A 12,281-nucleotide genomic window follows, 5' to 3' on the forward strand; every position below is an offset into this window, starting at 1 on the left:
TTCTTCAGTTGAAATCGGCTCGAAGTATTCTCGCCATCTATCCGTCGCGGCTCGACGATCAGTAAGCAAAGTACCGTTCTTGTCATTAACACAACAGAAGTGTTCGATATCCTGTGTGCGTTCATTACGGCTTTTAGCAAGTCGATACAGATCTCTCGCCATCCCGAGTGTCCAGTTTATCGTAAAGATTTTTGAAATGGTTCGCTCGGGTGACAGCGACCGCTTTCTTTGCTTCCCGGTTGGCATTCTTATAAATTTTCCAATTAGCAGGCGTTTTATCGTCGAGAAATTTGTGGTAGAGGCGTTTCTTTTCACGCACCTTCATTTCAACATCATCATTCCAAAGCCAAGTATCTCGGTTGATGTACCGCTTTGGAGTGGCCCATGGAGGGAAGGACCTATGTTACACCAGGCGGTGTAGTTTCTCGAAGAGGATGGGGGAGCCCCAGGAATCATTCTTATAGTATCCTAACTTTCGACTCTTGAAGCTATGTAGCCAAATTAGTACGCTACCTGCATTGGAGCTTCTAGACCTAAAGCAGCAAATAGGAGCTTGCTGCAGTGATCATCTCAAGAGCAATTTTTTAAGGTATTCCTATTAAACTTTTTTTCTCTAGTTCGCTTCCCAAATTTCAGGATCCCGTGTTTCATTTTCAACACTCACTCATTGTATCGAGGTAGAAGTATTGCATCTCCATTATTACATTACATTATCCTTCCATTTATTAAAGGATTCTCTTCAAATGCTTAAATCAGATATCAAAATCGCTTCTAAAGAACACATAGACTAAGCCAGTCTAATATTGAATATATAATTGAGTGAGGTTTATGTGATCCCTGTGGTGAACCATCATTTAGGCGTCAAAGTCCACTCAATCTATCGCTCAAAGAGATTTGAAAAGTATGATTCTCCTCTGGACGCCTCTCCCCTGGACGAAATCGCAAGTCATATACTTTTTGCAACTTGGGTGCTTGTCCAAGAATGAGTGGTCCGTGGACCCAAGCGTGGAAGTATGTTGCTTTCCAACTGGTCCGGTTCGCCATCAAGTGGATTAAGGAATCCCACGATTCTCAAACAGAAGTCTAATGTTAAGCCCGTCATAACGTTTCGCTCGGCTTGTCAGTTGCGTCTGAAAACATCGCAGTTAAGCGCCGCCCGGAACACGTGTGGCTTTCGGCTGGTCTCTCTGTCAAGGTTGTAAAGGCGGTCGGCTGACGGGAAAATAGATCGGACAAGCTGGTACGGCCGACTTTAACCGATAGGCCGTGCTTGCTCCATGAGTATATTGTCCTCTACTGCATTATGCAATTATGAACTTCTAGGGCCGAAAAGTCCCCGGGATTTGAACTGAAAGCAAACATTTTTTGGGAAAAGTCTTCAATGTAGTGTCCTTCGATGGCGTTAAACTTGGTATAGTGACTATGCAACATTTCGATGCTTCAAAGCTTTGAAATAACATTAATTTGTCCCAAAGCAGACGCAATTTTCTGATTTTTTTTTTGTGACACCGTAAAAATCTATTAAAACCAATGGTACATTAAGGTATGACATTCGAAGAATATTGTGTAAAGTTTTGATGAAGGAATATTCAAAATTAAAAAATATTAAGGCAATGGCAGCAATTATTTGAAAGCGTCTCCGAAAAAAGTAGATTTGCGGTCCCCCTCATGACTCGGAGGCGGGTTTCGATATTTCAATTTTTAACTTTTTGGGAACACTTAAAGGTATTACAAAATAAAAAATATTAACAAATTTCGAAACAAATTAAAAAAAAACGCCAGCATTATTCCGCAAATTATGTACAGAAATAGTGTTCAAAATTTGAAAAGGATCGTTGCAGTAAATTTGGAGTTATGAGTGGCACCGACTTTGAAAACGTGAGTTGTGGGAAACATGCTTCAAAGTTTTGAACTCTGGAAAATTTGGTCTAAAGCGTTCAGAAGCTAGTTTTATCGGCTTAGCTCGCACTAAATCATCGGTGCTAGGTCCATAAAGGATGTTGCTATCATCCATGATATCTAACACCCTTTTTTGCTCCTGTCTCCGACGAATTCTGCCTTCCTTAGTCTATTTTTTTAACTTCCGGTTCTGCTCGGCTTATCACGGGAAGAGGGGGGGGGGGGATTAGACTTGGTCCACTACTGATTTTCACGCCTTGCATAAAGGTTAGTTAAACAAAGAATCTTAATTGAAGACATATGTTGCCAGATAAGCTGCAGTGTCAATGGTGACAAATTTGTTGGAACTCTCATTATCATATCATTACTACGAAATACTAAGGTGCCAGGAGCAATGTTGACTGTATCTCTACAACTTTTTATCAGCTAATCACGAATCCCACTTTTTTGAAAATCATCCTGTGCTTGGGCTTGCTATGTCTCCTTCATAGAAAGTCTTGACTGCGATTGAATCATGAATTTCGAAAAGGGCCCAAGATTGTTAGCCAATCCTTTAAATTAAAACATTTGGAGGGTTTTTCCGTTGTTGACTGCATTCTTAATTGGGATACATACATACGAGTATGTACATCCTATTTCGGAAACCATTTGATCCTAACTTCAATGTAAACTCTATTTGGGCCATCAGATAGTTCGTTTATGGTTGTCAGTGTTTATTACCTAATTCATTTTTTGGTATCTCTCCTCCTTGAGTTTTCCTTAAATTTGCGCTTGAAATGCTCGCTTGGTAGTAAAGATTACCGAGTTTTCTTGAAGAACATACTACTGTGACCAAACTGACGTCCATGTCAAATTTTGTAACAATAGCGTCAGTGATTAATGAGGCAAGCGTGTTTTCAGTCAACAACAAAATGACTTTTTCGATTTTTGCAATGAGTGAAAAATTCAATAAAGGAGTTACAGAAATTTTTTTTTTGAAATGGTTTTTCGGCTACCCAAACATTGGATATGTTGAAAAGGGCATTTGGTGATAACGTTTTGTCGAAAGCCAGTGTTTTTGGTTGGTGCAAATCGTTCAAAGAAGGCAGAGAACGCGTTGAGGACGATGAGCGTCTTGGTCGTCCTTTTATGTCTACCGATGAGAACCACGTCAACCAGATCAATGATTTAGTGCTCAAAAATCGTCCTCTTGTCAATTAGAGACATTGTTGACATCACCAACATATTATTTGGCTCAATTCAATTGATTTTGAAGCACCAATTAGGCCTCAGACCCGTCTCATCTTGTTTGGTATCCAAAAACGGTAATGCACCTTCCCACACAGCATGAGTTCTCCGTGACTTTTTCATCAAATTGAAAGCATATCGTAGCGCCCTATTCGCCTGGTTCAGATCCGTATGATTTCTGGCTGTTCCCCAAACTGAAATCGAATCGAAACCGCATCGAAGAGGGTCTTAAAGGCGGTTCAGGAAATCGATTTTAACAACTATTTTGAGGACTGGAAAAAACATTGACATAAGCGCATTGCATCCGGGGTAGATTACTTTGAAGGCGACGGAATAAATTTGGAAGAATAAATAAACCCTTTTTTGTTTTATTTAAAAAGTCTTAATATTTTTTGATCACGGTAGTACATGCATGAATGAGTCAGTTTTATGTACTGACAGACCTCTTTCTTTTTGAGTGAATTCCCTTTTTCCATACACAGTTCTTTTTGCAGATGACACAGTACTTCTCCGGCTAGGATGCTTTCATGTCAAGTTATATATGAAGAAAAATGAAAACAAAAGTATTTCGAGCCAGTGCCCAGTGATCTTTTTTCTAGAAAATGTCAGTCTATTCAAAATCCCTTAGTCCTATGTAGGTGGAACTTATATCAAATTATAGGAAGTACTAGGATTGAAGATCTTGAAGTGAAATTCAAAACAAAGCATTCAATCCCAGAATGAAAAGTGAAAATTGACACATCCAAAAACACACCAATTTAATTTTCTTCAACTCCTCAAATTACTAATTCAATCAACCCATCCACATTATACAAGAATCTTTCATTTATGTTTGCATGCAAAAATAATCATAAACTAAAGGAACACGTAAAACAAACAATCTTCGCATGTACTCAGGTAAATTAATTTCGTAAGAGCAAAGTCTTCATCTTGTTTCTAATACAATAGGATAAAAAATCTATCTATCTATCTATGTTTCACCTACCTTGCGTCTTATGGATGATGATTTCTTTGGTATCTATCTTTGGATTTGACGTATCTTTCTCATTTTACTGTTTACTACGTAATACGATTGTACCGGAAGCTATCATGAGAATATCTTTAGATGTTGTAATGAATACAATTGTAAAGATATTTCTTTTAAAGTAGAAAGTATTTATGTATAAACACGAAAATGAGAAATCAAATTACTTCAGGTGTCGCTGTTTAATTTAAATGATAATCAAAAGAGAGAAAATGAAAAGTTGTTTGAGGTAGTAATTGGGCACTGAAACCTTGCGAAATAGTTTATCCTGGCCCAACTATAATTCACCTGCATAAATTGTTATTAGATGGGATTATCTATAGAGTATATGGAATCAATTATTAGACATTTTTCCATGTGAGAGAATGTTCTTTTTATTGCCTAATTTTCCAAATCCGGGCTAGTTGGGCTGTGTAAACTTATTGTGTACTACAATTTGAAAGTTTTTAATAAACCTGGATATACAAATATGAGATTATATCAATACAATCTCTTACTCTCGTGAAAAAGTCGCCTTCCTAGAACCGTTTGTCTGTCTGCCTGTCACACACATTTTTTTCGGAAGCGGTTATAGGGATTGACATCAAACTTGGGGGAAAGTGAGAACGCATACAGTGAATTACGTCACTTCCAGAATTCAAGAGGGGAGGGGGAGGTTCCCATACTTGCAAAAGGCACTATAAATGAAGCTAATGATAGTATATTATTATAATGTTTAGCATTTGACTGCATAACCCCCTTTAAGTTCATCCTAGCTATAAGATAGGACATGATCCTACCAAGTTTGGTGAAAATCGTTCTATTACTAACAGTGTTATAATAGGTCAAAGTTGTCGTTTCTGTGCAAATTCAAGGCTTTGAATAAAAGTATCACGCGAAAGTGGATATTATCACCTAATATGTGCATATACATTACATGCTAGGTTCTAATGCGACAAATGTTTTTATAAAAGAAATACAGAAAACCTTTCATACTTGAAGCGTCCAGCTTCCGGTTTCCCGACTTATTAGACACAATGCTCCTCTACTCCGAGCACCCTTGAACGTAATCTATCATTAGATTCACTTTAAGCACCGTGGATAGATCACGTACTAAAGCTCATCTAAGAAGCAACTCTGAAGCTGCAGAGGTGGCAGAAGGGCATGTGAAATGGAATACAAAGTTTTAAGAAAATTTGGAAAAATTTCATCGAAACTAGGTTGTTCAATGAATTTTAAAAACACGAGAAACGAAAAATTATACAAAATGAAAAAAGCTTTGTGAGAAAACTGTACTTTCTTTCCTGTTTTATGGTACGGGGCCAAGTTAGGTGGGGTCCAATTGCGGATTTTGTACACCGCGTTCGAGTCCTTATTCCTGGCACGGTTTGTTTGCATTTGTGCTTACCCTTGTCTTGTCAATTGAGCCGTGTCACTTAGGTTGAGCTTAGACGATCAGTATGTCATCAGTCAGAATGACAAAATTATGGGAAAATCATCGTGAAGACTGCTTTAATGACAATGACAGACTGATGAAAATTTAAATTTTTAAATAAAATCTGTCAGACTAGCGGGACTGATAAGTTGAGTGTACTACAGTTGTCATTGTGTTGTTAACAACAACAAAAGTGGCTTTTTTGTCGTCTTGTTTATACTAAACATGTCAGTTCATCAGTCATTTCATCATTGCATTTTTGATGGATTGACTTATGGCAGACTGATGAAATACTGATCTTGTAAGGTCAGCCATACACAGGATCGTTTGTAATGATAACGAAACTGAAACCTAGAAATAGGGAAAATAACAGATAAAATAGAGACTACTTTGATACGCTGTGTACTGCAAACGATATCAGATTTCGTAAGAATATATTAAATAGTTTCCGTTAAACGTACTTTTAGTCAAGGAGGCAGATATCTAAATTAATACTGAGGACTCGTAGCTATTTAGAAATCAAATAAAAATTGAACGTTGTTTATTATTTTCTGCACAATCCTGAAAACTACTTGGAATATTCACGCACAATTTAATCAACCATATTTCAATCAAAATTTTCTCATCATAATTTGTTTTTTTCTCAATTTCAGATACGAGATTAAAATGAGATTTACGCTATCCAGTATGAAATAAAACGGTAAGTGGATTAAAATCCAGGTTAAACATAGGTCTTCATTCAAACTTATACGCTAAGTATATAATGTTTTATTTAATTATGAATTTATGAGGAATTTAATTGGATTCCGCTCGTCGGTATCTCTATAATATGTTGTTCTGAATAAACGTAAAACGATATGTTAAAGCGATTTAATCTCGCTTTCCTCTATTTATCTTTGGAATGATTTGATGAATGAGAGTACTAAGTGTGATTATCGCATGAAAATATGCATAATAGGTAATAATTTGAGATTTTCATTTAGAAAATTGTTATTTGGAATAATAATCTTTAATGATTGCAATAATGGTTTTTGGACGATTTCCGGCTTAGGGTCAGGAAGTTATTTGTTGATATCAATGCAACTAGTGGTGTTCAAACACTATATTGGAGAGATTGGATCATGCATGAGTCAGAATTTGGTTATAAAGAGCTCGCTGAGCAAACTAGAATTGATAATTATCTGAATACCGATCACTATCGATTGGAGTGATACTGGACAACTTAAAATATCGGAAGACACCACGGCACCAAACAACAAAGAAGCAACAACATCACGTGGAACTTTCAAATGAGAACAATGAAGATAGGAGACTAAAACTTTGACACCGTTGATAATTTCTCCTATCTTGGGTGAAAAAAAACAACCGATAGCAACCTCAAACGCGCACGGTTGTTGACAGTCAGCAGAGCCTATTTCACCTTATAAAAACGTCTCACCATAAGGTCAAAGCTCCTACCTACAAGACAATAATCCTGCCATTCCTCATGGACACTTGGGTTCTTAGCAAGAATAATTGCGAACTCGTAGTCATTATCGAAATAAGAATCCTCCGAAGAATTGTTGGCCCCGTACAAGGGGGTGGACGATCACATTACCTTAATAATTATAAAATCTATGAGCGATACCATGAGCCTCTGGTTGTAGATCAAATCAGGCTCAATAGGTTGCGGTGGGCGGATCACTTAAATCCATATGGATGAGGATGATCCAGCCCGGAAAGTCTATAAGAGCAATACGGTAGAGAAGGAAGACGTGGGATACTCTGAGATAGAGCGATGGCGTAGGCCAGGACACCAGGCAACCTTTCGGGACATGAAATTGGTGAACTTCGGAGCAAAACCCGGATGTCTGGAGTTTGTTATTAAGACAGGCCTAGACCGGATATCGGCTGTTGCGCCGTTGATGATGACTAGATGACTAGATCCTGTTCCACAACCTAGTACTGGTGTACATATACTTTCATCCCAATATAGTTTGGCACCAGGGGACTGCAATTGTTTGACATCATCAAAATTGTTATCTATACCTTCAACATAATGGCGTCTATGTAATTTAAATCAAAAGTCAAAGAAAAACCAACATTATCAGTGAGTTATGTTGCATATTTTCTTGATATGGGATTAAAGAAGGTACATGGTTGAAATTTTGCAATTGGCAAACGCATAGATTCTGGAGATCTATGTCCGTCTTTTCCTTTTTCTTAGCCTTTGGCTCTTTTAGTAATGGAAAATGAATGGTCTAAACGGAGTTTGGTAACTCCGGTCGCAAGCTTGATTCAAATGAAGATGTGCAGGAAATTGTTTCAACGCGTCAAGCCGTCGTGGTCTCGGGTGGCCTTTATATAAAGCGTGGGTGGTTCCCTACCATCTTAGACGCTGAGCGTCGGGAGATATCGCCGACGAGAACGAGGCTTCCTTAGTAAACGCTGATGAAGTCACGGAGCGCTTTTATTCCGTCCAAACCTCATATTAGTTCAACGGCGACTTAAATCCAGTGGATTAGTTTTTCTGGCATTTAATGTTGTCGTCTTCTCCAGATCTAAAAAGACAGGTTGGTGGCATAGTTCTTGGTAAGGTCGTCTTGATTTCGTAGATGTCGCAAATGCGATTGTCAGGGATAAGGTATGTAGAACAAAATTTTAATTCAAGCAAAAATTGGTATATGAAAAAGCAACGAGGTTGACTTAATGTCGAATTCCACACTGCACTAAATTGACCACGAAAGGCGCATTTTATCGAGTAAACCGTACACGACTATCTACCTTGTAAGCTTAAATCTATTGTTCCTTCGAAAACGGATCAAATTTGTGACCACAACTAGATTCCCCCCATGAGTGCTATAAGGACAAGGTCTATACTGAGTGGAACTTCAGCATTGATATTAGTTGTAAAATTAAGTTCTGTGCATGATATAATCTAGTCAATCACATAATCAATGCTACCATGAAAATCGCACAAAGGGGGGGGGGGGGGCAACTATCCCCCATCTCTTATAGAATTGGCTCTTAGGGGACTATTCTTGTTCCCATGGTGGTGAGGCTTCGTGGCAATTCGTGTGTGGTGACTCTTTGAGTACGTGGCGGCAGCACTTTCTAACGACTTTACTTCAAAAATCCTGTTCATGTGTCACCCCCCTAGTCCAACGCAACATCTTCGCCTCCATTACCACAAGACCCCCTTCATTGTCTTTCAATTGAGCTGCAGTCTTGAGTCCCAGATCTTCGCTTTCCAGAACTCAGATGCAATAATAGCAGATCGTGTTGTTTCATTCGTTTTATTGCTTCCTCAACTTCACTCGCATTGATAGGTGGGATTGCTCCAAATGTCGGCAATGCTTGTGGAAGTGGAGGGTGTATAAATTCTTCCGTTGAAATCTGCTCGAAATATTCTCGCCATCTATCCGCCGCGGCTCGTCGGTCGATAAGCAGCAGAAATGGTCGACATCGTGTCGGCTTTTGGCAAGTCGATACAGATCTCTTTCACCATCCAGAGTGTCCAGCTTAACGAATAGGTCTTTATAATGGATCGCTCGAGTCACAGCAATTGCTTTCTTTGCTTCTTTCACGGACGTGTATTTCAACATCGTCATTCCAAAGCCAGGTATCTCAGTTGGTGAAGTCAGTGATGGTAATAAAATGTTGACGTCTTTTGATCGGGCACGTTACAGGTTTTTTTATCGAGAAGTTGCCAGAAGGCATCCTTATGTTACAGGTTTTTTCCGGCATCTTTCTTGCCATCAGATCGACCTGTCTGTGGTGCCAACGCGATGAAGAAATGAAAAGTGCAATCAGCTGATACAATGGTGATCTTCATAAATCGGCCATCAAATAGTTCGACTTCTTTAATGACATCACGGATACCCTCTGAGATGATAATACTATTACCGCATTGAGTGTGTGGGCTTCCAAAATAGAGAAGTTTATAGCCATGTTTACCCCGTTCGCGTTCTTTGTCGCAGCCTTTGGCATCATATCATCAGGTCTCTTGAAGAGGGCAGATATCAATGCGCCTTTTCCGAAGAGTTCTTGCAAGTTCCTCAGTCTTCCCAGTGAGGGTGTAAATATTTATCATGCAGACACGTATTTGATTTGCTCGGACTTATTTACTTACGTCCTGACGAATTTACTTACGTCTTTGCCCATTTTTTGACAGGACCGAGGTCCATCCTGCCACATCAACTGAGGTTAACATTTTTAACAACCTTGGGTGCATTTTCTTGGTCGACCTGTCGCGGGGCCTGTCACCAAGAGAGACCACGTAGGATTTAGCATAGTACAATAACTTCAACTATACTTTCTTTATCTCTTTCCCTGATCTCAGCATTTTATTTTTGTTTTACTGAGGCTAGTACAAAGTGCATTGCTTCAAACCCTCCTCCTTTAACTGTGCTTGGGACCAGCATGCTATGTTAATAGCATGGCGGAGTTCGTATTCGATCTTCACTACTATTGTTCTACCTAATTTGCAATTTTTTTTAAGCCAAAACTGTCAGATCTCTCATCTCAGCATGACTAATAATACGCCTCTCCTAATCCTGACTGTGCTTACCAAATTACCTGTTAATAAGGAGGATGAGCATTTAATAGTATCTGCATAGCATCGATAGGAACCATGCAACATATAGGAGAGCGCACAGACAAGCAATGCCCTGACAGTCAGGCAGCCGATCCAACAAAATAACATACCCAACAAATAGTCTTGCATATATGAATTTAGCAACCCTCCTGTCACGACTCCACCCATACTATATGGTTGGCCTCAACATCTGTATAAGTTTGGTTAGACGCGCCTTAAGTTTAATCAGGATCGGGTACAAGGACATGCGTCCTAATTTTTGTTGTTGGTTTTTGTTTCTCGCAACGATAATGAGAAGATTATATGTGTGCGTAACGCACTTAGTTCGCCCAACAGGTCATCCACCACCAGGTACTAAATTTTTTTTTTTTTTTTCTTCAGCCTTTGTCCCGTTCACAAGCGGGGTCGGCTCGTCGTGATCGGCTTCGCCATTTGGCTCTATCGAATGCTCTATCGAATGCTTGATCTGGGTGCAGGTGGAAGTGAGATGGGATAACTCGTAAGACGACTTTACCCTTCTTACCAATCATTCCATCATTGTTAGGTGACTTCTGTTACCTTAGCGTCACCATGCTTTCTTTGATCTCGTGTCCTTATAGGGAGAGAGTTCTTCTTAAGGAACACGGAAGGCAAGTCACAGCGACCAGACTTCAACCTTTTCCCCTCTGCATACCTGATAGACCCTTTGTTGACCTTGTTTCCTGTTCGAATGGTCAAGCAGGCGTAAGTGCCTAACAAATGCTTGGGCAGTCTCACCTAACTTTTAAACAAAATAAGCAATTTGCGGTGCTTGAACAACATTAAGATCTGATGGCATCGGACACTCCTTATATACACGAATTTGTGCTCGATTCGTAATACAAAGAGAATCGTTAGGTGAACTTTCGGTCATTGCCAGTTCACGGGTAATTTCCTATGCAATGTACTATTTATGAAAATTCTGCCCGCCAAGAACCGCTGATTCTTCAGTTGATATCGCTGTGCTGATACTACTTTGTAGCAGCACTGGAGGTGGTCACGTGGTGGACCAGAACATAATGAGTCTTATTTGAGCAATCCTAGTTACAGTTGGTTGGTATCGGGGTAGATAATTGGTCTGTACTGGTATTCATGTTCCGAAGTTATGGTATGTTTGTCTAGGAATTATGGTTGATGTTGAATAGATGGTGCGAGTGCGAGTTCTATTGATCATTGTCCTTGGGTAGCGGGTATATCTTTGTGAAAGTCCTTTTCACCTTTAATATGGTAAGTCACTACTCGAGTTAGACCATCCTTTCCTGAATGAGGCGTTAGGATGGTGGTTGAGAAGATATCGAGTTTGATGAGCACTAGGTCGTTTGGTTTCAGTGTTTGATTCTCACTGAACCATTTTGCTCGTTATTGCTCGTTAAGTTGCCATTTTTGCTCATGTTATCATCCTCGTCTCACCATGTTCGTATCTCTACCGCTACTCAAATTTGACCGTGATCCAGCGTAATCAATCCCGGTACGTACGAATGGTTTTCAGGGTTGGACACATTCGGATGATAGCTGCTGGCTTCTTCTTTTTCTTCACCCTGAGCAATTGTTCCGAGTCCAGGAATGAGGCCAATTGGACCAGACTCCTCCATTTTGATAATTGCTGGTTATTCTCCAGAGATTTGATCTCCATTGGGAACGTTCCCTTTGCGCTATAAGAACACAAGTGGTTTCTGATTTCCTTAGCTCTTTGGAAGTTAGGAAGGTGCTGTTGATTTTGCTTATCCATCTTTGGCAGTAGATAACAACTCGTCAAAATCTTTTTAAGGGCGAGAATTTTTGCAAAATGTCGCCTTTACCCTTACTCTCGATTCTGATGAAGCATGTGCTGCTTGAACTTTGTTCAATGCCAGCACCAGCGTTAGCAGCGTTGGATTTGTCGATGGCCACCTGGAGCTCTTTTCGATAATCCACTGTGGGCCATTCCACTATAGTTTGTTGTCGATCAATGCTTGAGGAAGTGATTCTCCTTTACTGCCCAATAATAAGGTGATGTGTCTCGAACCGTGTGCCTTCAGAGTGTCTTCAAGTCGGTAAGTAGTGCTGCTCCACACGAGACGCATTTCCAGAGATGCGACTTTGGATTTCGACGTGATGACAAATGGCTTCTTTTCTAGTTCCTC

General features: G+C 39.6%; 1 protein-coding gene across 1 annotated transcript in view; it reads left to right on the plus strand.

Annotated features, from left to right (window-relative positions):
* LOC119650668 (GTPase-activating protein CdGAPr) overlaps positions 1 to 12,281 on the plus strand; it is a 280,038-nt gene that overhangs the window by 138,975 nt on the left and 128,782 nt on the right. The window contains exon 2 of the mRNA XM_038053616.1: positions 6,218 to 6,264. The gene's annotated coding sequence lies outside the window, so the exon portion shown is untranslated. The remainder of the gene's footprint in view (positions 1 to 6,217; positions 6,265 to 12,281) is intronic.

This window comes from Hermetia illucens, chromosome 3 (genome assembly GCF_905115235.1).
Source record: "Hermetia illucens chromosome 3, iHerIll2.2.curated.20191125, whole genome shotgun sequence".
In the NCBI taxonomy this organism is placed as follows: Eukaryota; Metazoa; Arthropoda; class Insecta; order Diptera; family Stratiomyidae; genus Hermetia; species Hermetia illucens.